Source organism: Pinus tabuliformis, chromosome X (assembly GCF_031772625.1).
Source record: "Pinus tabuliformis cultivar Carrire ecotype Pingquan chromosome X, CPIR1, whole genome shotgun sequence".
Taxonomy (NCBI): domain Eukaryota; kingdom Viridiplantae; phylum Streptophyta; class Pinopsida; order Pinales; family Pinaceae; genus Pinus; species Pinus tabuliformis.
In genome coordinates this window covers 147,968,746-147,994,551 of record NC_142308.1, presented here as the reverse complement: position 1 = coordinate 147,994,551, position 25,806 = coordinate 147,968,746, and the positions used below count along the sequence as shown (strand labels likewise).

Here is a 25,806-nt window from a genome sequence, read left to right as displayed (position 1 = left end):
GATACATCTTGTGTTATGTGCCATTGATTTATCTTCTTATTGTTAATATTGTTTTAATCAATCTATTGGATTTCATTGGTTGAAAGTAGAAGTAGATTCTTGTCATGTACTTTAGTATGTTGCATGAGCTTGTGAATCTACAGGAATTTATACATGGTATCAGAGCTAAGAACAATATACTGGAGGAGATTTCGACATTTTAAGTTCAGGGTTATGGGTGAAATTCAAATTTGCATTTCATACTTTAGGATCGACAAATTTCGTTCTACAGCTTGCAGCACGAGTATGCCTTGGATGGAAAATCGAATTATATAGCCTAGAGGGACAATATGGAGGTCATGTTGGAGGATAATGGCTTGAAGGAATTCATTGATGAGGACATTCCTAAGCCACCAGCATCGAATGCTCAAAGTATGGCCGAATGGAAGAAGTGTGTGGCAAGGATGAGGTAGATAATCCTTGAGGGAGTTCGAGACCACATTGTCTCGAGTTTCCATGGGAAGGAAACTCTGCATGTAGATGGTAGTGTGGAGAATCATAAGGCTATATTTGTGGCCTATGGATTTTCACTAGTAGAAAGGATTGACTATGATGAGACCTTTCATCCTATTGCAAGGTATTCATCAATGATATCTATATTAGCACTATCAACACAGATGGGTTGGAAGATACATGAGATCGATGTGAAGACAACCTTCCTTAATTGCATGATTGAGGAAGAGGTGTACATAGAGCATCCTAAACATTTTTTGACCTTTGACCATGAGTCGCATGTGTGTTGGCTCAAGAGATCATTCTATGGGTTGAAGCAAGCACCCCTTGCTTGGTACACCAGGATATATAACTACTTCACCAAGTTGGGCTTCACAAAGAGTGAAGTGGATGTAAACCTGTACTACATAGTGGTGGAAGGTAAGTTGTTGATCATTGTACATTATGTTAATGATCTCATAAGGATAGGTGATGATCAGTTAATCATGTTTTGCAAGGAGGACATTGAAAGAGAGTTTGAGATGAAGTACATGGGGCTCATGCATTAATTTCTTGGCATGGAGGTATGGAAGGGTGATGGGGAGTTGTTTATGTCTTAGGGAAAGTATGCCAATGAGATACTGAGTAGATTCTGCATGGAGAGTAGCAAACCCATGGAGACTCCTTTAACAGGTAACTTGAGGAAGGAGGATGCTAGTTCAGGGGAAGTGGTAGAAGCTACTATTTATAGGAAGATTATGGGTTCACTCATGTACTTGGTGAACACATGACCGGATATATGCTATGCAGTTAACCAACTTATTTAAGTGATGGTTAGGCCTACCAATCTATATTATAAGGAGGCAAAGCATGTGTTGAGATACCTCATGGTACTTCTCAGTATGGATTATGGTACATACAGATAGAGGGACTGAAGCTTCAAGGCTTCACCGATGTAGATTGGGTAGGGAGTCCATCCGACTAGAAGAGAAGATTAGGAGGGATCTTGAGTATTAGGTCAGCAACAATTTCTTGGTACAACAAGAAACACAGATCAGTTGCACTTAGTTCGGCAGAGGCAGAGTACATGGTTGTGAGTCAGGCAACATGTGAGGCCATCTGGATGAGGAAGATCATGGTTGGGTTGTTTGGTCAGGAGATGGATCCAACTATGATTTACTGTGATAATCAGAGTTGTATCAAACTCTCTGAAAATCTAGTTTTTCATGATCGGTCCAAGCATATTGATATCCGATATCATCATCTCAGAGATTGTGTACTGAGGTGGATTAGATTGTTAGAGTATATTCCCATGGAGGAGCAAGATATTAACATTTTGACAAAGGCATTGTCAAGATGTAAAGTTGAGTTTCACAGAGACAAGTTCAGGGTAGCTGATAATCCCTTTCTTATTGAGAGGGAGTGTTCAAAAATGGCAACAAGAAATTCTAGATTAATTTTTCATTGAATTAAATTTAGAATTAAAATCAAATTCTATTCTCATAGCAACTTGTAAATAGTTAATTAAGTTTAATTAACTTAGGAATTTAAACTTGGAAGTATTTTGGAAATCATGTATATTTTCTCCTTAAGTTTTAGGGGTCTAGTATGAGTTTAAATTGAGTTGTAAATTAGATCACTTAGTATATTGGGTTATGTTAACTTAAATTAGTTCCAAACTATATGTGGAACTAATAGAGAGTTAAAAATCATTTTGTACACTAGTGCATCAAAACATGTCACTATAGTTAAGTGAATATTCCCTCATCAGAAACTTATGCATGTCGATTATGAGAAATACCCAGTTGAGACTAGAGTGCAGGGACAATGTACTATCAGTTGTGTGATTTACCAAATTGTAAAGATCATGCATGCAATCAAAGAAGAACCTATGTTTAGATTGTGCGGTTTTGGAAGTATGAATTCCCTTTAAATATGGTCTATTCATCCTAGGAATTATGCAAGAGATTATGGGCTTGGAGGGATGCAGAATTGGCTAAGTGTTACCCAAGAGCTAGCTTGTGAGCTGAGAGAGTAGAGCATACTTGTGTATAATTGTTCTAGTGAGAACAAGATTTGTATCTTCACTCATATTTATGATATATGCAATACAAATATCGAGGTTTTGAGCAGTGGATTTCCCCAGATACATCTTGTGTTATGTTCCATTTATTTATCTTCTTCTTGTTCATATTGTTTTCATCGATCTATTGGCTTCCGTTGGTTTGTCGTTCCTTTGGAAACAGGAACAACAAAAACTAAAAGTGTTGTTCCTTTAGAAAAGGAACAGCAAAAATCAAAAGTGTCGTTCCTTTGGAAAATGAACGGCAAAAACACGAGTGCTGTTCCTTTGGAAAAGGAACAGCAAAAATGAAAAGTGTCGTTCCTTTGGAAAAGGAACAGCAAAAACGCAAGTGCCGTTTCTTTGGATGGGAATAACAAAAACGCAAGTGCCGTTCCTTTGGAAAAGGAACGGCAAAATGCAAATGTATGTGGTTCAGTGAATGATGAATTTATGAATGTAAGGTTATAATAAGGTGAATGAATGTAATAAGGTGAATGAATGATGTAAGAGGTAAATGTATATAATGTAGGGTGATGTAGGATATAGGGTAATGTAGTATAATGTAGGATGATATATACATGGATAGGGGTACTGCATAGAGTAGAAGTAGATTCTTGTCCTATGCTTTAGGACATTGCATGAGCTTGTGAATCTATAGGATTTTTTGCAAGAGATAGGAGAAAATCCTAATGAAATTGGACCAATTAATTCATTTTTTACAAATAGGAAGTTGTTGGGATAGGGTCCTTGGTGTCAAGTTTGAGTCAAATTATAGTTAAAATTTGTAATCTTCTTTTGTAAGCATGTAAAGTCTCCACGAAATATGGAAGCGGAGCGTGAAGCTATTATTAGTCAAAGAGGCTTTAGTCCCTTAGGTGGGTAAGTGATAGAGAGTTTTGAGACCCGCCCATAGTTTGCAGACCATGGTATTGTAAGTAGAATGTTATATATAGGTGAGTCATAGTGAGTCTAAGGAAGTAACTTTTTGATAAGAATTTTTGTAAGGGCAAGAAGCTAAGGTAGGAAAGGTCTGTTTCTTGTACTTATGTGAAAAGGGAAGGCTCCTGCAGTTGAGTGCACAGAAACCTTGTAAGTCCACAGGCTAAGTGCATGGGCCCCTGCAGCTGAGTGCATAGGGAAAATAAGTCTGTAATTGCACGATTATACTTAATAAAGGCTATTTTGAACCAATACGGATGAATCTGAATCTTATTTACTACTTCTGCAAGTTTATGTAGCTTCACTCTTAGCTATGATTTACATGAATTAATGTTTGTTTGCTGCGTGAAAATACTATATCTGTAATATTTATGCATGTTATGAATGAATATAAACCTTCATAAATATCTATAAGTTGTTTAAGTTCATTTACAATAATTGTATGTTCGAAAGGGTTAAAGGTGGGCAAAGGTAGATCTAAGCCATAAGGACTACAGGCTCCTATCACACAAGCCTTTAGATACAAAAACCTAGTTTTTTCATCCCCCAATACTGCTTCCGTTGAGAATACAACCTACACTATGCAGGTTGTTTCTGAAAATTCCAACAGTTAGGGTTTTTTTGGTTGGCACAAATAACATTGAACCTGGGTCAAGCCCCATGAAGCATTAGAACACTTTTCTCTCTAAAAATTTCTTGTGAGATTTCTTGCCTTAAGTTGATGAATGTGTCTAATTGGGAAGAATGTTTTAAGCACCCAGGGCTAGCTAACGTGTCTGAAACTTTCTGTAAGGCCTTCTTGGACATAATGATAGCCACTAACCCAACAGAAGCCACAAGTTTTGAAGCTCCAGCCCCTGAAATCATGCCAGAAATGGAAGCAACACCCTTTGTACCTACAACACCGAGGTCACCTAGGCTTAAGGCATCTATTGCTGAGAAGAAACGAAAGAAACTATAGCCAGTTCTGGTGAGGCAGTCACCAAGGAAAAACCCCATTAAGATTCGCCAAAAGGGGAAAATGGACAAGTCAAAATAGCTACATGAACCCCTGGATCTTGGTGAACAGGAGCTTCGTGGAGGCCTTGAGGAGTTGGATGCCAAAGAGGGTGAGCCTATAACTCGTCTCCTGAAGTATATCCCACCACAAAAGGGAAAAGAGAAGTACCAAAGGACCTAGATACTACAAAGTTCATGGTTTCTACACCACTACTGCTGGAGAAAGTGGTATTTGAAGGCGTGCTATTAAGGCTCTTTCCATCAAATAAGATGGAAGATTTGGATCTGACAAATCATGAGAAATTCCCCCAGCTTGGGCCGAATAAGTATTTGGCATGGATATATTATGAAGATATCGACATAACGCGACTGGAGCCAATGAAATGGGTCACGGGGGTTGAGAAGGCAAGATTGTTGAACATGTTGTGCGTGCCACATTTCAACAAAAAAATCATCAACATGGTCTATGTGTGACAATTGCTTACCCTAGTACATGATGTGTGTCTCTAGTTGGGAGAACCCATCCCCATTATGGACATGCTGATCCACCGCATTACGATGTTGCCCTACCAAGGTGTGGATCTAGTCAAGGCATTTGGAGGTAAAGCCAAAGAAAAGCAACTAACAGACCAAATGAAGGGCAAGTTTTGCTGAGTAAAGGAGTTGTGTAGATATTCCATTTGCTCTATTACAGACAAGGCAGTCCAGTTTTCTGCGCAGATCCTGGCCTTCAAGATCATTAGGAACTATTATACGGACGAGGTTCTGGCACCAGTAATTTCATTAGCTACGCAATGCACTAAGGGTGTATAGTACAATTAGGGGTAGTACCTCTATAATGAATTTCTGGCAAACTATCGTGAAGCACAGGATGAAGGCAAGGCATTCCATGATTCCTAGCTATTATTTTTTATTTTCCTTGTTGCGTGGAGGTTTCTAGAATACAGTCAATTCCCTCCATAGGAACCTACTTTACTAGAATCCATGAAGTTCGCTTTGCTATGGGTGAAAAAGGACCTTGCGCAGGTCATGGAAACTAAGATATTTTGGGTACTGGTCTAGATGGGGCTCTACATGGTGATCAACTAGAGGCCAAGGCTATCACCAACGCTATATGAAAATTTGGAGGCTTATGCAGAGTTTAAGGTGGATTTTCACAATGTGTCTATCCGCAAGAGAAAGGATCAGAAGAAGACATGGTACAAGTTTTCATACCTGGTGGGTGACGCTGACGTATAGGAGATTGTGGGGAAATGCCCAGGAGAGTGGTTGCACCCATCAGATCTCGGTGTGAGTATAGACAAGGTTGGGGAGATTTACTCTGCACAGACCAAAATAGCGCAAAAGCAAAAAGAGGTTGAGTGGGCTGCAACTCAAGAGAAATATTCACAACAGAGGAAAGAAGCTGCTGCCAAGGCGGCTATAGCTCAAGAGAAAGCTTCACAACAAAAGAAGGAAGTTGTTGCTAAGGTGGCTAAAGATAAGGCAGATGTGGCAAAAAAGTGCGTTGCTAAGGAGACCACTATCGATGTTGAGGAGTATGCTTCTTAGCATGCTAAGGACAAAGGGGAATCTAACGTCAAAGGAGGCAGGGGTGAGGAGCAGAGCACTCCCTTTAAACTACAGAAGCCAACCAAGAAGACAACTTCTAGACCTAGAAAAATGTAGAAATCCAACAAGCACACACACGTTGATCCAATGGTCCTCACTGAGGGGCACTTGGATGAAATTGGAGATAAGGTTCACGACACCACGATGGAACTGTAGACGTAGTTCAAACAACAATACTACTGGGTGTTGGGGGATGTGCAGAAGGATCTACATGGCCTGTAGATTTAGACAGTACGACTGCAAGCGAGAGTTGGTTAGGTGAGTGGAATTCAAGTGAGCCTACAGCAAGCGAGCGCAACTATGTTGGATACCGATTGGACTCTAGATCTTAGAATCATTCCACTGCTAGAGGGGTCCCTGCATGTGTAGGCAAAGGAAGGAAACACTTAGTTGTCATAGCTCAAGGACTTGGGTGTCAATCTCATGGCACTTCCTATTCAGACCCTCCATGAATTACATCAATGAATATCTAATGCATTAAGGGATAGGGAGCAGCGTGCGCTGCTATTAATCGCCGAAGTGAAGACCAACAATGAGAAGATATTCGCATAAAAGGCACAGGCGCTAAAGTGGAGGGAAGAAATGGCCATGTACAACCAAAATTTGGGGACAACCATTACACAAGCATCTAATACAGTGCCAGAACTCAACATTCCTAAAGACGTTGAGTTAGCATAAAAAATTCGGAAGTTTGTTGCAGCGGTCATGGAATCAAAGGAGGAAATCGGTTGAGTCAGATTTGAACTTTAGATGCAAATCTTAGAGTTTCAGTTGAAGTTGCAGCTGACCACTCTACTAGAAGTATGAGAGCAGTGATTAAAGAGGGAATGACCACTTTGGACACAACAGTCAAGGACTGCACAGATCTCTTTGAGAAGGCCACAGAACTTTGGACATCTCTGTAAGAGGATCCCACTCTATAGAAAATTGGTATAGATGTAGGGGAGAAGTAGTAGTAGTTTAACGAAATCAGGTCGACTGCACACACTTTGGCGCCAGCTCAGCACTTCACTCAGCTACAAGAAGGAAAATAGTTACAAAGAGTGATTGAAGAACTGAAATGTAAAGAGGCCATCTTGAGGGCCAGGACACAACCATGGATAAAGGAAGCCTGCCGACTTACTTTGTCAGTTCAAGAAAAGTTGAAAACCATCCAGTAGATGCAAAGGATGATGGGCCTCGTAGTTGAAGGCCCTATTGCAGAGAAGCTGGTCGAAGAAGTACAATAGGCCACGGTGTAGGGTACTGCTAATTTGCAGGTGCTGAAGATGGAGTTCTGTGAACTCCAAGAGAAGATTGTTGCATTAGTCAAGTGACTTGAGGGTGGGTCACCCAATTTGTGTTGGGGGCCTATTGGATAGGGTCCTTGGGGCAAGTTTGAGTCAAATTTTGGTTAAAATTTGTAATCTTCTTTTGTAAGCATGTAAAGTCTCTGTGAAATATGGAAGCGAAGCGCAAAGATAGTATGAGTCAAAGTGGCTTTAGTCCCTTAGGTGGGTAAGTGATAGAGAGTTTTGAGACCCTCCCATGGTCCGTGGACCATGGTATTGTAAGTATAATGCTATATATAGGTGAGTCATAGTGAGTATAAAGAAGTAATGTTTTTATAAGAACTCTTGTAAGGGAATGAATCTAAGGCAAGAAAGGTTTGTTTCCTATACTTAGGCGAAAGGGGAAGGCTCCTATAGCTAAGTGCATGGAGACCTTGGCAAGTCCATAGGCTAAGTGCGCGGGCCCCGGTAACTGAGTGTGCAGGGAAAATAAGTCTGTAATTGAACAATTATACTTAATAAAGACAATTTTGAGTCAATAGTGATGCATCTGAATCTTATTTACTACTTCTACAAGTTTATGAGCTTCGCTTTGAGCTATAATTTACATGAATTAATGCTTGTTTGATGCATGAAAATAGTAGATCTATAATGTTTATGCATGTTAAGAATGAATATAAACCTTTGCAAAAATCTAGAAGTTGTTTAAGTGCATTTACAGTAATTGTCTATTTGGAAGGGTTAAAGGTGCACGGAGGTAGATCTAAGCCACAAGGACTGCAGGAATCTATCACATAGGCCCATGGATGTAGAAACCTAGTTCTGTCATCCCCCAATATTGCTTCAGGTGAAAATGCAGCCTGCGCTACGCAGGTTGTTGTTGAAAGGGCCAATAGTTAGGGTTTTCTTGGTTGGCGCAGATAACGTTGAACATGGATCAGGCCCCATCAAGCCAACATAAGGGTTGATGGCTTCCCCATCCCACCTGCAATGCTTATCAATAAAATTTTGTGATTCTTGTCAGCAAGACTATTTGAGTTTGCCTCTTTGACTATTTTTGTAGATATAAAAGGGTTGATAGGGAAAACTCAAATATAAAGTCAAGCCTATCCATGGAGAAATGTCCTTCTACATGGGCCAGTCAACAAAAAGCCATCTAAATGAGCAGCATTCCCTATCTTTGTCACATAATTATAGAGAGACACAAATGAAGGTAATAAATCCCACATTTTGAATGCAATTTACGAGATTGCATTATCGGGAATAGGTTAACTAAGATACCTGCATTATACCATTGTGTCAAGGTGGGGCTCCAATGCAAGGAAAAACCAGCTTGGCTTACACAAGCGACTGTAAAGAGGAAAATGTGGAAATCCACACCATCTATTCTCCAAAAGATCATACATGAAAATGACTAGAGAGTAGTTTCTATAAAAGAAAATCTTTCCCCAAAGACCAATAGTGAAAAAGTGATTAAGATTACCATGACTGAATTTACTAAAGAGATGATCAGGCATACTACACACTTTCTTCCATTGCTTGATAGACTCATCGAGCTCCCATATACTAATATTCCAAAGAAAGTGATCCCCCATGGAAAGGGAGGGTTTTCTTGGGTTAGAATTACGCTTCTCGCTTGGCCAAAGAAAGTGATCCACCGAACGAACCATTCTATCTTGGCAAAGAAAGTGACAAGAGAAACTAGATTGATTGATGCCCGCCCTAGTTCCTAAATTGATGTCTTCAAGAGCCTAATTGTCCTGGTTCTTTCCAAGCTTCAAAACTCCAAGCTCCTCGATACCCCCAACAAGAATCAAGGACCCCTCATGCTCCAATATATGCACGAAAACCACAGGGGGAATGGTAAACTCAACCAAATGCCAAGTTCTGACATAGACATCAAAGTTAGGACCATGGGTGAGGCAGAACAAAATGAAAAATACTATGGGTTTTGGTGAATAAATTACATACAACAATGAACCCCTTTTTGTTCTCTGCTACCAACAGACCCCCACCTGATACTATAGGCTTAACAAAACGAAGCTTTTCCATGGAAAATTAACCCAGTACAAGGGCTTTGAAATACATTGCCAATAGTAGTAACCAACTTGCCTCAAACAATAGCACATTCATCCTTATCTTGCTTTGAAAATTACCTATGGTTTTATACAGTCTGACCTATGCTCTTCCACCACTTGAATTGAGCTAAAAAAGATAAATACTCACTAGTGAAAAATCCCAATTGTCTCCTTGGTGTTGCTATGCTCTGAGTGAAAAATCAAAATGGTATCCTTGGAACTGCTCCACTCTAATATATTTTCTATAAGCCAAAGTCTCTTTCTTGAAAACAATTCATGACCCATGTAAAACTCACGAATGGAGACTATATAATTTATATAGGAAAATCCCCTAAATTCAACCCTACCTTTGATTTGCAAACCAGGAAATCAGGATGATTGTAACTAAATCCAACCTCCAACCTAGGAAATTGAGTGATTGCAAGCAAATAAAACCTCTAAACCAGGTGAATCAGGGTTTGAACTGTTTATCTGCCTTATTTTTTTAAGGCTAAAATGTAATAAATATTTATTTTTTAAATAAAATTTGGGCTAACTATAGAAAATGGGTGTAATATAATAAAATTTCCCCTCCAAAATATAAAACCCATTAAATTTCACCCTTGGGCTACTATTTGCCCCTAAATTTTTTTGTGCATGTCTTGGCTACATCATCACTCTCCTAAACCCTATGGTATTTTTGGTAACATTAGTAGTATCGTCTTCCCCAAAATGTTGGGTAATCACCCTAAGGATGGGTTGTACTGCTTCTGTAAACATAGGTATAGGAAAAAAGCCAGCAATTGGAAAGGATTGGTGGCTAGGAGCCAAAATCATCTGCAAGAAAGCTTATTGTACCCCAGCTAGAAGAGTGTAATAGCTTTAGAACAAGGTAGTTTTAGTAAACTTTTCAGAGTTAGGAGAAACTTGATACATTAGAGATTTTTTATTAGTCTTGGATTTATCTCCAGGATCTTCACTCCAGTAGATGATACAAATAAATTTTTTCTTTCAACATAAGATGCAAAAAGCCATGAATAAACTTTGGAAAATGATAGGAAGATGGTGCAATTTGGTAATACAACCATGACTCCACTACCCTAAAGGGGTCATCTCCCTTGAAATGACAATCATACATGTCAAAATGGAGGTTTGGCAGGTGGTAGCAACATGGCAATTCATAGATTTGAGATTTTGTGTCCATGAGAGGCTTAATGTTCGAATAGGATTTCACCTCTCGTGGATTAGGGGTTGTAGGCATAGGCTTCTTCATTTTGAGCATAAGGATAAAAACTATAAATAAAAGGCTTGCAGATTTTCTGATAAGCAAACAACATCGTAGACCACTGTAGCACCAAGAGGAACTGACTTCAGGAAATAATATTTTAAATATAAATGGCTAACAGGTCAAATTTTTATAGGTGGGGGAAAATGGTCACGTGACGACAGGTGAGCTCATGAGAATGTGACAAGTGGCGGTAAGCGATTAGGGGGATGACTGGATGAATATCAAAAGAGCAATACCTTTACCTTTTACCATAACACTTGCTTGTTGATGTTGATGGCACCTCGATGTATGGTGTGGTGGGAATGGTCCCTACCTTTATCCGGCAGGTGGACAAGTAGGAGTCAGGATCGAGATGAGACCTCTCAGTGTTTATCTGGGTTGTTGATCTGCCAGATCTTCTTTATTGAATTTTCTCCTCTGGGGGGTGGCACTGACATAAGAGTCAGTCATTTCCCCCCCGTAATTCTTCCAAAGGCTGGACGGATCTCAATGAATGATGATCCACCTGAAACCTACTTAGAGTTTAAGCAAAGGGCCCCACTTTCCATTAACCTCCAACTCTTTGATCTTTTGTCCACGAAAATAAAAGTGTTTAATCTTTCCTTTTCCTAAGTGTGTTTAGTGTGCAACTAGAACCTATCTTTTCGTTTCCTTTTTCCAACCTAGGTGTGTTTGTTCTTTTCTTGCATAGAGATAAATCTAGGACCATTTGATTAAGATGTAATCATGTTAAAGAGGAGAACAACAAAACCTACAAGTGGTAGCTTGTGGGGCCATGATCTAATCAAGTTTAGGCTTTTAATAAAAATAATATTGGTGTATTTTCTATATGTTTCTCATGTTCTTTATGTTTATGATGTTATTTTTTACAAGATTGAGTTGTGTTGTTGACCCATGAATACTTGTTAATGTGATTAAAAAGTGAAATTTGTGAAGAATTGTATAATTTGGCCACACTAATGTGTTAGAAGTAACTTATTTGGTATGGGGTGGTTCCAAAATGGTAGCACACCAAATGGTATGATGAAATATACAAAATGTGGTACTGATATGCACTACTATGTAGGAAGAGAGTAGAGGAAGTGTTGATTAATTGTAATGCACCTGAGGTTTGATAGAAGACACAAAATGTAATATGGATATGCACCATTATGCGGGGAGAAAGTAGAGGAATTTATTACTAATGGTTAATGATGTGTTTTGGAATGATTGAGACAAAGTGTTGGGTTGAGGTAAGCATAATTTATAAAACTAGGTTGTAACACCTGCCTCCCACATCTACCCAAGTAACCGACCAACTGGGGTACACATGTGATGAGAAGTTATTATGATATGATTCGAATACTCATGTGTCAAGTAAGGAAGTGAAACCATTGGAACACATGACACAAACCTTCCACATCAGAAATAGAATTCCCAGGAGCCAGTCTAACCACTCAGGTAACCATCCCTTGAGACCTACTGAAGTTTTAGTTCACCAAACCCATGGACGCTCCCTTGATATGGACAAGGGTGCGTCTGGGAGGCTCTAGAAGCTCCCACAACAAGTGCAAGGGTGCTTCTAGAGATTTTTTCCCTAGCGTTGTGCTCATGTGTTGGGAACAGGTCCCCAAGGGTCAATGTTTGGGTTAAAAGACCAAGTTTTGGGGTTAAAGGCCCAAGTTTTGTATAAAGAATGTAAAGTCTCCACATTTTATGGTCACAAAGCGCGAATATGTAAAGATTCATCAAAGGGGTTTTTCCCTTAGTTTATGTAACTTATGTCGGATTTATGAGATCCACCCTTGCTCTCTGGACCATGGGATTGTATAAAAAGGGAAGTATTAGAAGAGTCTAAGGCAGTTTTTAGTTCAGTTAAAATATGTTTTGAAGAGTCATTGATTTAATGGGTGTGTGAGAGCTAAGAGAAAAGAGTCTTAGCATAGGAAAGAGGCTCTGTAGCTATGTGCACAGAGGCCTAGGGTAGAAGTCCACAGCAAAGTGCGCGGGCCCTTGTAGTTGTGTGACCAGGGTAGTTAGAGTCTGTACAGGAGATCTAAACATCAATAAAGAGAATTGTTATGGAATTACCTACGTATGAGTTATTTTACTTCTACTATGAATGCATGCGGTTGTGTTATGTTGAATACTTGGTGTATGATTTAATACTGTATTGATGCACGAATCTATGTGTTTTACTTTGTTATATGAACACAAGTAAGAATATCTTTTTACGCGAAGATAATCATAATGCATGTCGAACTTATCCACTACTTAAGATAATGTGGGTAAACACAACAGTAAGTGTAATTACAGAGGAACATAAGTGTCTGAATCGCCTATTTAGGGTATGTGAAAGATAGTGGTAAACCTTCACGGAGGTCTAGAAGACAACTAAGGGAAGTATATTGATAAGCCTTAAAAGGATTATTGATCTGTGTGAAGGAAGGGTTAGGGTATAAAGCGACATCACTGTCATCTTAGGTTGTGGAAACTTGGTTCCTGCATCCCCCCATACTGCTTTAGGTGAGACTTCATTCCACACTTCATGGATTGATGCCGAAAGGGCCAGTAGTGTAGTGATTTGTGTGGAAAATTAATGTTGAACTTGGGTCAGGGCCCATCAAGCCAAAAAATGGTTCCATTACCAAGATCGGGATTTTCATAAAGAGATGTGTGATGTCGTATCACTAGAATCCAACTAAAAAGGATATCGAAGACTGGTTGGATTGAAAGATCCACGAATTCGCTGCACAAGATAACAAGAATCTATGATTGACGAAAGAACAGTGGTTGGAAAAATATATGTACACAAAGATACACAAGATCTTATTTTTCTCCTTCCCAATCGAATTGTACGAGTGGGTCATGAAATTGGCAAACATCAAAGGAAGGCAGAGGCTTGACGGTCCAATAGTCTGGACCCTAGAGTTAGTGCAGAGATTAGAAGCCTCTAAAGATAATATCGCACATGCTGTCGATCATTGGCTTGATCGTATCATAGGAGGGTTCGTGACAGAGTTCACGGTCGATACCTCGGTTAGTTACAGTGAAGCAGAGCACCGCTTCTTCAAGGGGCTATGAGGTAAGTATATAAGGTATTTAAATACCTGGATTAAGATGCTCTTGTGCGAAAAGTGGGTTATGCAGCTACCTTGATGTTCGAGGCTATGCGAAGTGGAAAGACTTTTAAGAATAGAGGAAAAATAGGCCCTGAATATATCCCTTTGATAGAACCTCCTCTGAGTGACGACGAGGAAGCAACACAGGCTTCTCCTCAGATCGTTGTTTAGTTGATAAAGCAAGGGTTCCTATGAATACCCCATCCACCCTCATCACCTCCATCTTCACATCCACCACATACACCTTCACCTACACCATCGCCACCTCTGCCACTATTCAGTATGGTGAACTTAGTAAAGCTACCTGTGTTCACAGGCTTGGGAAATGAGGATCTGAACCAGTTTTTCTTTGTCATGAAGGTTGTATGGGAAGCTTAGGGTATCACAGCTGATCAAATGAAGAAAGAAACATTGGTTAGTGCTTTGCAGGAATGTGCGCTAATGTGGTACATTAAGTACTGCATTGATAACCTGACGTCTTCATTGGCAAATATTCAAACTGTGCTGAATAAGGAATTTAGTAGACCTAAGTGTGAAGTGTAATCAATTGTGGGATTCAAAGAGATCATGATGAAGCCTGGTGAGACACCCTGGGATCTGGATTAGAGATTGAAGTGTACAATCTGCGAAGCTAACATGAATCTGACAAATGGGTAGCATCGTGAATGGTTTGTATCTTCACTCTTGCCTCATCTAAGGGTTGTGCTATCATAGCAAAAGATTGGGACCCAGGCGGAAGCTCTGGAAATTGTGATGAGATTGCATGAGACACTGATGCAAGATGCTAATTTGGGGGTTCAATAGATTCATGCACAGTTGCAGAACCTTTGCCTAGAAATGCAGAGTCTGAAGAATGATATAACAGTTCAACCAGAGGTGCACGAAGAAGTTTGGTGCCTGAAATGCAAAATCCATGGCCATGACAAAGATCCCTGCCCAATCTTTCTGAATTATGTTGCAGCAGGAGGACCAATACCTCTAAGGCCAGAAGCTCCAACACGACCAAGTATTGGGCCCATGCTATGGTGTGCTATCTGGCAGGTAGCTGGAAAACATGTGACAGACAATTGTCATTTGCTACAAAAATTTATACAGACACCGCAACAACTCTTATACAACTTCTGTCAATCGGTGGGTCATGATGAGCGCAATTTCGTAGTTACAAGTTAATGATGGATAGAACACCCACATATAGGGTGTAGGCAGAAACCTGGCCTCCAGACCAAGGCATTGGGGGAGCATGAGGCGAATATCAGGGGCATAGATGAGGCCTAGGTGGAGGAGGACCTAATAGAGGTTGGGGATAGGTCATTTGTTACAACTGTCGAGGACCGTGACACTCAATGCGAGACTCCCCGAATCCGACATGTTTTTCATGCCGATATTGTACTCAGTTTGACCATGCAACTGAAGATTGCCTGATATTGATAGCTAAGATACATGAAAAGGGGGCACAGCCTTTGCAGCCGACTCAGAACCTGTAGATGATGAGGGTTGAGCCTCATGAAGAGGATCTCGAGGTAAATATTGTACTGCAGAGTGGGATGACGAATGGCGAAGATAAGTGGAAGCATCCTAAAGAAAGTGAGTGGGTCCGCAAAGCTCCAGAAAAGGAGGTCAAGTTTGATCTTAAGCGTGCATGGGAAACACTTATGGAAGCAAAGAAAAGCTTTGTTGAAGCCTCTACCTTAGGAATTCAGGATAAGCCAGCTAAAGAGATGGACCCTTCCATGCTTACTATTTTCTTGGAGACTTGCATGAAGTTTCGCCATGATAGCAAGGCTGTGAAAGGACTAGAGGAACTGATAAATAAGTGTGCTGGGAAAGAAAATGCTCATGATGGGCCACACGAAGTCAGGAAGATTGGTAAGCATAAGGCAAGAATGGGGCGTGAGATGAGACTCACTACACAGATAGGGAAATATGAGATGGATCAAGTAATTCTAGATCTGGGGTCGGATGTGAATGTTCTACCTAAACATACATGGGAAAGGATGGGGAGACCTATGCTGCAGTGGTCTCTGATTCAATTAAGGATGGAAAATCAACAGAAAATTATCCCCATGGGAATATTGCAGGGAGTAATAATGGACATTGAGGGCACGAGTGCATTGGCTGACTTTGAAGTGATAGAGATTGTGGATGACAGCAATCACTACCCTGTGCTCCTTGGGATTTATTGGGCCATTAACATGAATGGGGTAATCAATTTGAAGAAGTGGAAGATGATATTTGAGAATAAATCACTCCACGTAGTAGTGCCCCTAAACCCTACATAAGGATCATGCTATACCGAACAAGTCTGCGATTATGAAAGCGATGATGATTTGGACCAAATTTATAAGATAATGGTGTGAGATCAGGATTGGGGGAATCCGACAGTGAATGGACATATTGCATGGGACCGAGAAAGCTCTTGCACTTCAAATTCAAATGAGGAGTTGGAGCACTAGTAGAATTGACTGCATGAAGTATCTACGTTGCACTGTAATATGATGACCAAGTCATCATCAGAGGTAAGAAATTTGCCTTACTATGATGTCTTAATTGATGTCGATAAATTTTTGGATGAATTCAAAAGGGAAGTGCTAGAAAAGCGTCACTTCCAGGCCTTAGATTGGGCGCTACGCTTGCGATATGGTGGGGTATGCACAAAGACAATTTTCATGGTTGGCGCGTGTACAGAAAGATGATGAGATTGCAGTTTGTTCACCCACAAGAGTGACTAATAGAGAAATATGATGGAAGGAATGACCTTCGTGATCACCTGGCCAAATGAACTAAGGTTTATGGAGTGGAGCCTTAGGCTAAATGGGCACATCTGTTTTTTCATACTTTGGACATAATACCAATGAAGTAGTGCTTGGAGAAAGAGCTCTGCCATCGCACTGAAGAATGGGATGTTTTGCGACAAAGATTCTTGATGACATTTAGCTTTGAGGATGGGTTTGAAAGTATTAGCGAGGTGCTACAGGAAGTTAAGGCAACAATATCTAGAGTACCGCAGGATCCCTTGGACTTAATTCAACCAGATTGGACCACCTAGATGAGCCACACATTGGAGTGCTACAATGTGACTGTCGAAGAAGAGGACAAGGACCCGAGGAACATTAACATCCCAGAGACTGAAGGTCACTGCGAAGTTGAAGGACCAAAAATTGAGAATCCATATATCACCATGCCACTAAGAAAAAACAAGTGAACATTAAGATAGAAGAAAAGTTGAAATTTGAAAAAAATGGGGACTACTGGGATGATGCAACAGTAGATAAGGTCGCTAAATTGCTCTACGAATATTAGGACTTTTTCCTTACAATTTTTTCAGATTTGAAAGGGATAATAGAGGACCTGGGAGTCATGAAAATTACACTGAAACTGGACACGAAGCCAATCAAGCAGAGGCCTTATCACCTCAATCCGAAGTATAAAGAAAGGGTCTGCTTAGAGTTGGATAAAAAGCTTGCAGCGGGCATCATTGAACCAGTAGAAGGGTCTGATTGGGTAAGCCCAATAGTAGTTCATGATAAGAAATAGAAGCATGAAATAAGGATATACGTAGATCTCAGGAAGTTTAATGACACTTGCATACATGATCCCTTTTGTTGGCTTATTGGGGCCCGACCTAGGTTCAGAGTTGATTTAGGCAAACAAATCTCGATACTACTGGCCCTTTTAGCAACAATCCATGGAGCGCGGACTGAGGTCTCACCTGAAGTAGTATGGGAGGGTGCTAGAACCAGGTTTATGCACCCTGGAGATGTCTTATGAGTTCAAGTGATCTATGGTTCGACCTGACGCGCACGTCGCTATGCGCACTTTCCCGTACCTCACAGCCTGAGATGCTGCGTTCGCGTAGCCCTACTCGGGGGCCAAACACTGTTATTACCCCAGTCCTTACTAGAATTCCAATGTTAGTTTATTATTTTAGTGTACTTGTGTGCTTTAAGTTATACTTAACAACATAAATCATTCATACAGGTGCGCATAGTAAATAAACAGTATATTTGCAATTTATATCAAATATGCATTAATCCAAGAACAAATACACAAATTGATATCAAACTTCTCTTTATTAATACCTTATTTTGTTGTAGACTTGACGCCACCCTACGCACTCAGTTGTAGGGGTCCGCACACTCAGATGCAGACTACTAGGCCTCTGCGCACTCAGCTGCAGAGCCTTCTCTTACTCTACAACCCAAAGACACACTTCACCTAGTCACTTAGACTCTTGCTCTTTTCTTTTACTACTTCGCTATCTCTTACACTTAGAGCCTTGCTTTATTTATACAATCCCATGGTCCGCAAACCATGGGTAGGCTGACATTACATTACAAAACTAGGGCGGACAACCCTCTAACTCTATCATACATTTCGCACTCCGCACCCACACTTCGCGGAGTCTTTACAACAATATTGGGTCAAAAATTAGGCTTTGAGCCCCAAAACATGCCTTTTGGGGATTCCATGCCCAACAGACCCTCAACACAAACATCGTGACTCACCCTCGAGTCACTCTGTCACTGCGTTGATCTTTGCATGGAGTCCCTCCAACTGTTCTCGAACTGTGTTGAGGTCAATAGTGCACTTAGCTTCTTGCTGTTCCTTTGTGTCTGAACTATTTCCATACATCTGTACTGGTATCTGTTGCATATGTTTATAGTCCCATGCCTTTGTCTAGTTCCTTGGAGCATGAAGACTATGCTTCGGCTAGCTAGTTAGATAGTCGACCCACCTGTGTAGGGCTTCAAATAGATACCATTCACTTTGCCTGGGAAGGGTTCTCCATTTAGTTTGATTAGCTAGACTGCACCTCTGTCTGTGACCTCCTTAACCACGTATGTTCCTAGCCAATGCATTCTGAACTTTCCCAGGAATTTTTCAAACTTACTATCATACAACAACACTAAATCATTTACCTTAAAGGTGTGCAACTTAATATGGCGATTGTGCTAGGCCTTTTCACACTGCTTTTGTACCTGCTGATGAAAACCAACCAGGAACTATTCCTCCTCAAGTTCTTCCAATTGTACGGGCCTTTCTTCTAGAGCTTCGCGATCTGTCATACCTGTGAGCGCGGCTATTCGTAGACTAGGTACAATATACTCCATTGGCATGACAACTTCCACATCGTAAACTAACCGAAAAGGTGTTTGTCCCATCAGTTTCCTGCTCGTTGTCCTATAATCCCATAGTAATACAGGTACGCGCAGGTCCCAATTTTTTTTCACACTTTGGTTAGCACAGTCTCTAGTATTTTGTTGAACACTTCTACTATCCCATTGGCTTGTGGGTGATACAATGTGCTTTTCTGATGATACACTTGGAACTCTTCTGTGAGCACGCTGATGGTTTCATTCAGGAAATGTGTACCGCGATCACTCATTAAGATCTTTGGACATCCAAATCGGGTCAACACGTGTTCAAACAAAAACTTTGCAGCCATAGCAGCCATGCAGTCTTTAACTAGTTGCGCTTCTGCCCAGCGCATCAAGTACTCCATCGTGGTGATGATGCTGCATGCACCCATTTTTCCCTGAGGTTTGAAAGCTCCCACAAAGTCAATTACCCATTCCTCGAACAGTTGTAACATCATTTTTGGATTTATCAACATCTCGTCCCTCCGTGATGGTTTTCCGGTCCTTTGACATATATTGCAGGCCTTATAGTGTGATTTTGAATCTTGGTGAAGGGTTGGCCACCACAGCCCTGCATGAAGAATCTTTTGTGCGGTTGCTCGTCCTGCATAGTGTCCTCCTACAATGCCCCCATGTGCTTCTGCGAGGATCTAACTTCGTTCAAATTCAGGTATGTACCTTCACAATATCTCATCATTTCACATTTTATATAGGTGCCCCGCGATGACAGAAAAATTCGTTGTGCACACCACCAATTCCTTCTTTTGTTGGATAGAGTATTCCTTCAGTGTGGTCCCTATTGTTAGAGAGTAGATGCGTCCATCCATGATGCACACAACAAAGATTTGTGCGTCAAGTAATCCTTCCTCCAAACTAGTAGGTTCCTCCTCTGTCTCAATACGCGACAAATGATCCGGTCTTGCTTTCAGGCATCTAGGTTTTACCATGACCTCAAAGTCATATTCTTGGAACAATAAGAGCCACCTACTGCACCTGCCAAACATAGTCTTATTGACCAAGTACTTTAGCGCAGAATTGTCTATATACATCTTGAAATGTCCTCCTAACAAATAGTGTTGGTATTTTTGGAGTGTGTACACCATCACTAACCCCTCACGCTTAGTTGTGGAATAGTTCTTCTCAGATTTGGACAATCTACAACTTGCAAACATGATAGGGTGATCCAAGCCCTCTTCGCCCTCTTGTGTTAGCACTACTCCCAGCGCAATACATGACGCATCAACATGGACATGAAACTCCACATCCCATTTTGGGAAGACCAGGATTGGAGCGGAAGCTAATTTCCCCTTTAGGACATCTAGGCTCTTCATGCAATCATCATTCTAGCAAAATGTGACATGATTTTTCAATAGTTTCTCCATCGGCGTGGTGATTTGGGCATAGCTTTTGATGAAATTCTTGTAGTACCCTGTGTGTCCCAAGGTAGCATGCAACTGTTTAAAACTTCGCGGTGCTTCCAAATTTAGAATTACTGCAATCTTCATAGGGTCTACCATTAGTCCCTGTTTGTAGACCACATGTCCCAGTAGGTTCCCAAAGGGAATGAGGAATGTACACTTCTTAAGGTTCACCGCAATCTGGTGTCAATGGCAAGTATCCAGCATCAAGCGTAAGCTTGCTGAGTGGTGTTTAACCAATCCAAAGAAAGTCCAATCATCTAGATAGACCTCTAGGAATTTGTGAATATATTCTTTGAAGGTGGCAACAACTATGCGCGAAAGGATGGTTGGCGCATTCTTTAACCCAAATGGCATGATGGTGTACTAAAAACAGCCCCATTTAGTGGCGAAGGTGGTCTTGCTCTTGTCTTCTGGCATGATTTTGATCTGGTGTTACCCCAAGAACCCATCCATGAAGGAATATGCTTCTTGCCCGCCAACATTTTCTAATACTTCATCTGTGAACGGTGTCAGGAATGGGTCATGTACAAAGGCGTCATTCAACTTCCTGAGGTCGACGCATATTCTTATCTCGCCCTTCTGATTTTTCTCCTACACTACCATAGGGCTCACCCAGTCGGATTCTTCCACTAGCTCAATAATTATGGCTATGAGCATTTTGTCTAGTTCTACGTGGACCCTTTCCTTATACTTCGTATTCAAGCAGTAAGGCCTCTACTTAACCAGCTTTGCGACGGGTTTTCAAGTGATTTTCATCATCCCTAAGTCGCCAATGATCCCTTTTAAGTCTGTAATCTTGGTCAAGAATAAGTCTTGCTACTCGCGAAGTAACTCAGTGACTTTATCCACCATGGCATCATCCCAATGATCATCGAGCATTGCATATTTTGGTTCAGCCTCTGTCCCAATGTTTACCTGCTTCATTTTTAGCGGTGCGATGATGTCAGGATCTTCAATCATTGGTCCTTGAAACTCGCAATAGCCTTTAGTTTTTGGAATGTTAATTTTTCGTGGATCCTCATCCTCCTCCTCAATATTTAGATTTTAACACTCCAGCGCGTAGCTCAGCTAGGTCTCCCATTCTGGCTGAAGCACTTCCATTGGCTCCAGGGGTATTTTTATTGGCTTGTTGGGGCCTAACCCAGGTTTAGAGATGATTTAGCCAAAAAAATCCCAGTACTACTAGCCTTTTTGGCAACAGTCAGTGGAGTGCGGACTGAGGTCTCACTCGCAGTAGTATGGGAGGGTGCTAGAACTAGGTTTCCGCACCCTGGAGATGTCTGATGGTATCCAGTGGTCCACAATTCGTCCCTGCATGCACGTCGCTATTCGCACTTACCCTTACCTCACAGCCTGAGATGTTGCCTTCGCGCAGCCTTACTCGGGGCTCAAATAATGTTATTACACAAGTCCTTCATCGCAACCGATATTAAGTGATTAATTGAACTTATTTATACACTTTTAGTTATATTCAACACTACTCATAATTCATATAAGTGTGTGCAGTAAATAAAAAGTATAATTGCAAGTAATATCAAACATGTAATAATTCAGAATAGATACACAAGATTCAGGTAAAGCTTCTCTTTATTATTTTCTTCCTTCTGTTACAGACTCAACCCTACCCTATGCACTCAGCTACAAGGGTCCGCGCACTCAGCTGCAGAGTCTCTTCCTACTACTATGACCTAAGACACTTAGACTCTTGCTCTATGCTCTGCTATCTTTCAGACTCCATCTGTTGGTTAACTGCTTTACAACTTAGAGCCTCACTCTATTTATACAATCCCATCGTTTGGAGACCATGGGTAGGACAACATACATTCAAAAATTAGGGCGGACAACCCTATGACTCTAACATACAATTCGCGCTCCGTGCCCGCAATTCACGGATTTTTTACAACAATATTACTCAAAACTTGGGCTTTGAGCCCCAAGACATGTTGTGGGGGGATTCCATGCCAAGCAAGCCCCCAACACAAACATCGTGAATCGCCCTCGAGTCACTCTATCAACATGACGATCTTGGCACCGAGTTCCTCTAGCTGGTCCCGAATGGTCTTGATGTCTACAACACACTGAGTTTCTGCTTGTTGTACCTGCTGCATTCTCTCTTCTGAGACCTCTGTAACTGAACTCTTCCCATACAACCATATTGATACGTATTTATAGTCCTGCATCCTTGTCCAGCTCTCTGAAGTGCAAAGACTGTACTACTATCAGCTAGTCAGATAGCTGGCCCACCTATGTAAGGCTTCAAGCGGCTTCCGTTCACTTTTCCTTGGAAAGGTTCTCCATTTAATTTGACGGGATGGACCATGCCTCCATCTGTGACTTCCTTAACCATGTATGGCCCTACCCAATGAATCTTGAATTTGCCAGAAATTTTTTCAAACTTACTGTCGTATAGTAGTACTAAGTCATTTACTTTGAATGTGTGCAAGTTAATATGGCATTCATGCCAAGATTTTTCACACCGTTTGTGAACCTGCCGATGAAAACCTGCCAAGAATTGTTTGTCGTTTCAGTCTTCGTAGACTGTTACTAGGGATCAAAATGGGCTCTTATTATGTCTAGTTTCCAAAGATGTTTTGCACCTGATCTTCAATGCAAAACATGTCATAAGTGTGTTCATCAGAAACAACTCAGAAAAAGCTTTCTAATGGTATATCACACTCCCAAAATCAGCTCCCCGATCAGAATATATGACCTAATGAATGATTGACTCAAAGATCTCCCAGTGCGGCAATTTGTGTATTGAATGATCCAAAGGAAGCTAGGAGATGCCAGTGGCTGGTTTTGTGGCTGGATTGTGATAGAGAATGAGAGAACATAGCATTTGAGGTCTATTTCTGTGCTGCTAATCCTCATCTCAACATATGGTGAGCTCGTTTCTCTGCTTTGATTGAAAGATATATCCATGAATCTGTGCAGAGGGCACTGTACATTGCAGACAGTGATATTGCTGGTGAAAGGAATATAGTTCCTGGTCTCATGGTTCTAGAGAAGAATTACTTGGAGATGTATAGGTATGAATCTTGGGGAGGTTCAACTATTCCAACATTTATGACTCGACAACAATTTGTTCCAACAAGATTACTGATGCAAATATGCATGATCATATCAAAAAGCTATTAGATCGGCACTATGCTACCAAAGATGCAAAATACATAGTTTTGTCCAACAAACTTGGGTGAGGCAATTGTTATGGACTATGATGCTATGGGATATGAACTCTGGAAGCCATACCTTCGTGCCATGATGGAATGTGACATGAAAGCAGTGAGTATAGGTTCAAAGAGTAAAGCAGAGGTTTTGGAGACTTTCTTGCAGTAGGATTTCAAGAGACTATCGAGGCCATCAAACCATTGAAGCACAAACCCTCCACTTACTCTGGTTCCTAGGAAGTGGGTTTGCAAGAAAAATAGAACTAAAGCTATGGAAAGGTATTTAAATCACACCTCTTTGGGAACCCCACGATCATATCAATAGACCTAGAAGTTAGCAAGGTGGTTCTACAAAATGAAAGGTAGAGGGGCTGATTCTTGCATCAAAGAAAACATCAAAAGGTAACACTCAAGATGATAGTTAGTATAAGCACACTGTGGATCTACCTCAGACAAGTTTCAGCCTCAGAGCAAATTTTGTAGTATGTGAGCCAGAAATACAAAAATTATGGGATGAGGAAAAAGTGTTGAAGAGGCTTTTGATTAGGAAAAATGGGGAATATTTCACTCTCCATGATGGAACACCTAATGCTAATGGGGAATTTCATATTCACCATGCCTTAAATAAGATACTAAAGTATTTTATCAACCGATATAAGCTTCTTCAAGATTACAAGGTAAACTATGTGCTTGGTTGGGACTATCATGGTCTACCTATTGAGTTGAAAGTTTTGTAGTCTATGGATTTAGAGGCAAGGAAGGACCTCTCTCCATTGGAACTAAGAAAGAAAGCTACTGAATTTTCTAAGAAAAAAGTCAATCTTTAGAGGATATCATTTAAGAGATATGGTGTCTGGGGAGATTGGGACAATCCTTATTTGACACTTACACCAGAATATGAAGCTGCACAGATTGAAGTGTTTGGCCAAATGTTTCTTCTAGGCCACATATATAGAGGTTAGAAACCAGCTCATTAGAGTCCTTCCTCATAGACCGCACTTGCTGAAGCTGAATTAGAGTACCCTGTGGGACATACATCAAAAAGTCTCTATGTTGTTTTCAAGTTGGTTAATCTGCCTGAGACTTCCCCTAATGTTTTGAAAGATCTTTTTCCAAATGGGGGCTTGGCTATCTGGACTACAACTCCATGGACAATTCCTGGAAATTTTGTTGTTGCATTGAATGAACAACTTCGTTATGCAGTGGTCGAGGTACATCCATATGTACATGAAGAAGAAGAGATTGTTTCTACCACTGGTAGAGATCAAAGCAATCTTGTTTCTGCCCTGAAAAATGGACAAAGGAACCAATTTCTTGTAGTGGTAGAAGATCTCATTTCCACTTTACAGTCTAAGTGGAGAGTCAATCTTCAAGTTAAGGGAACATTTCTTTGTTCGACTCTTGGGTATTACAGAACATAAATATCCTTATGACTGGAGGACTAAAAAGCCTAAAATATTTAGAGCAACAGAATAGTGGTTTGCCTCTGTGGAGGCATTTCGGCAAGCTTCTCTGCATGAAATCAAACAAGTAAAATGGATTCCATCTCAGGGCGAGAGCTGAATAACATCCATGATAGATAGCCGATTTGATTGGTGTATCTCATGGCAGAGAACATGGGGTGTTCCTATTCCAGTTTTCTATCATGTGGACTCTGGCGAACTATTGATGAATGAAGAAACTATAGCCCATGTCAAGTCTATAAGCACAAAAAGGAATTGATGCATGGTGGTACATGAACACTGAGGAACTTCTCCCTGAAGATATCGTGGTGAAGCTGGAAAATATAAAAAAGGCACTGACACAATGGATGTTTAGTTATATTCTGGGACTTCATGGGCTATTGTTGTGAAACGAAGAGAGGGGCTGTTTTGGCCTTTCGACTTATATCTTGAAGGAAGTGATCAGCATATAGGCTGGTTTCAGAGCTCCTTGTTAACTAGCATTGCAACTACAAGATGGGCACCATACAAGAGTTTTTTAACACATGGATTTGTTTTGAATGAGAGGGGTCATAAAATGAGTAAATCCCTTGGAAATGTGATAGATCCATGGACTGTTATTGAGGGTGGGAAAAATCAAAAGGAGGCAAAATGGATAAGTTGCGGCCTAGTTTTGAAGCAACTATGGAAACTAATAAGGGTATTGGTCCCATGGAAGTATTTTTGAAGGCCTAGCTCAGCTCCAAATTCCATGCGCCCTGCATCCACAACACACACAAGTTAAAAATCAAGCCAATCCGATCTAAGGACATGGAGTTGTGCGTTCAGAAGAGGCA

The 25,806-nt window shown here is 40.8% G+C and overlaps 1 pseudogene; it reads left to right on the top strand.

Moving 5' to 3' along the window:
• LOC149138883 (isoleucine--tRNA ligase, chloroplastic/mitochondrial-like) overlaps positions 1-24,949 on the top strand; it is a 100,221-nt pseudogene extending 75,272 nt beyond the window's left edge.
• The last annotated feature ends 857 nt before the right edge of the window (positions 24,950-25,806 follow it).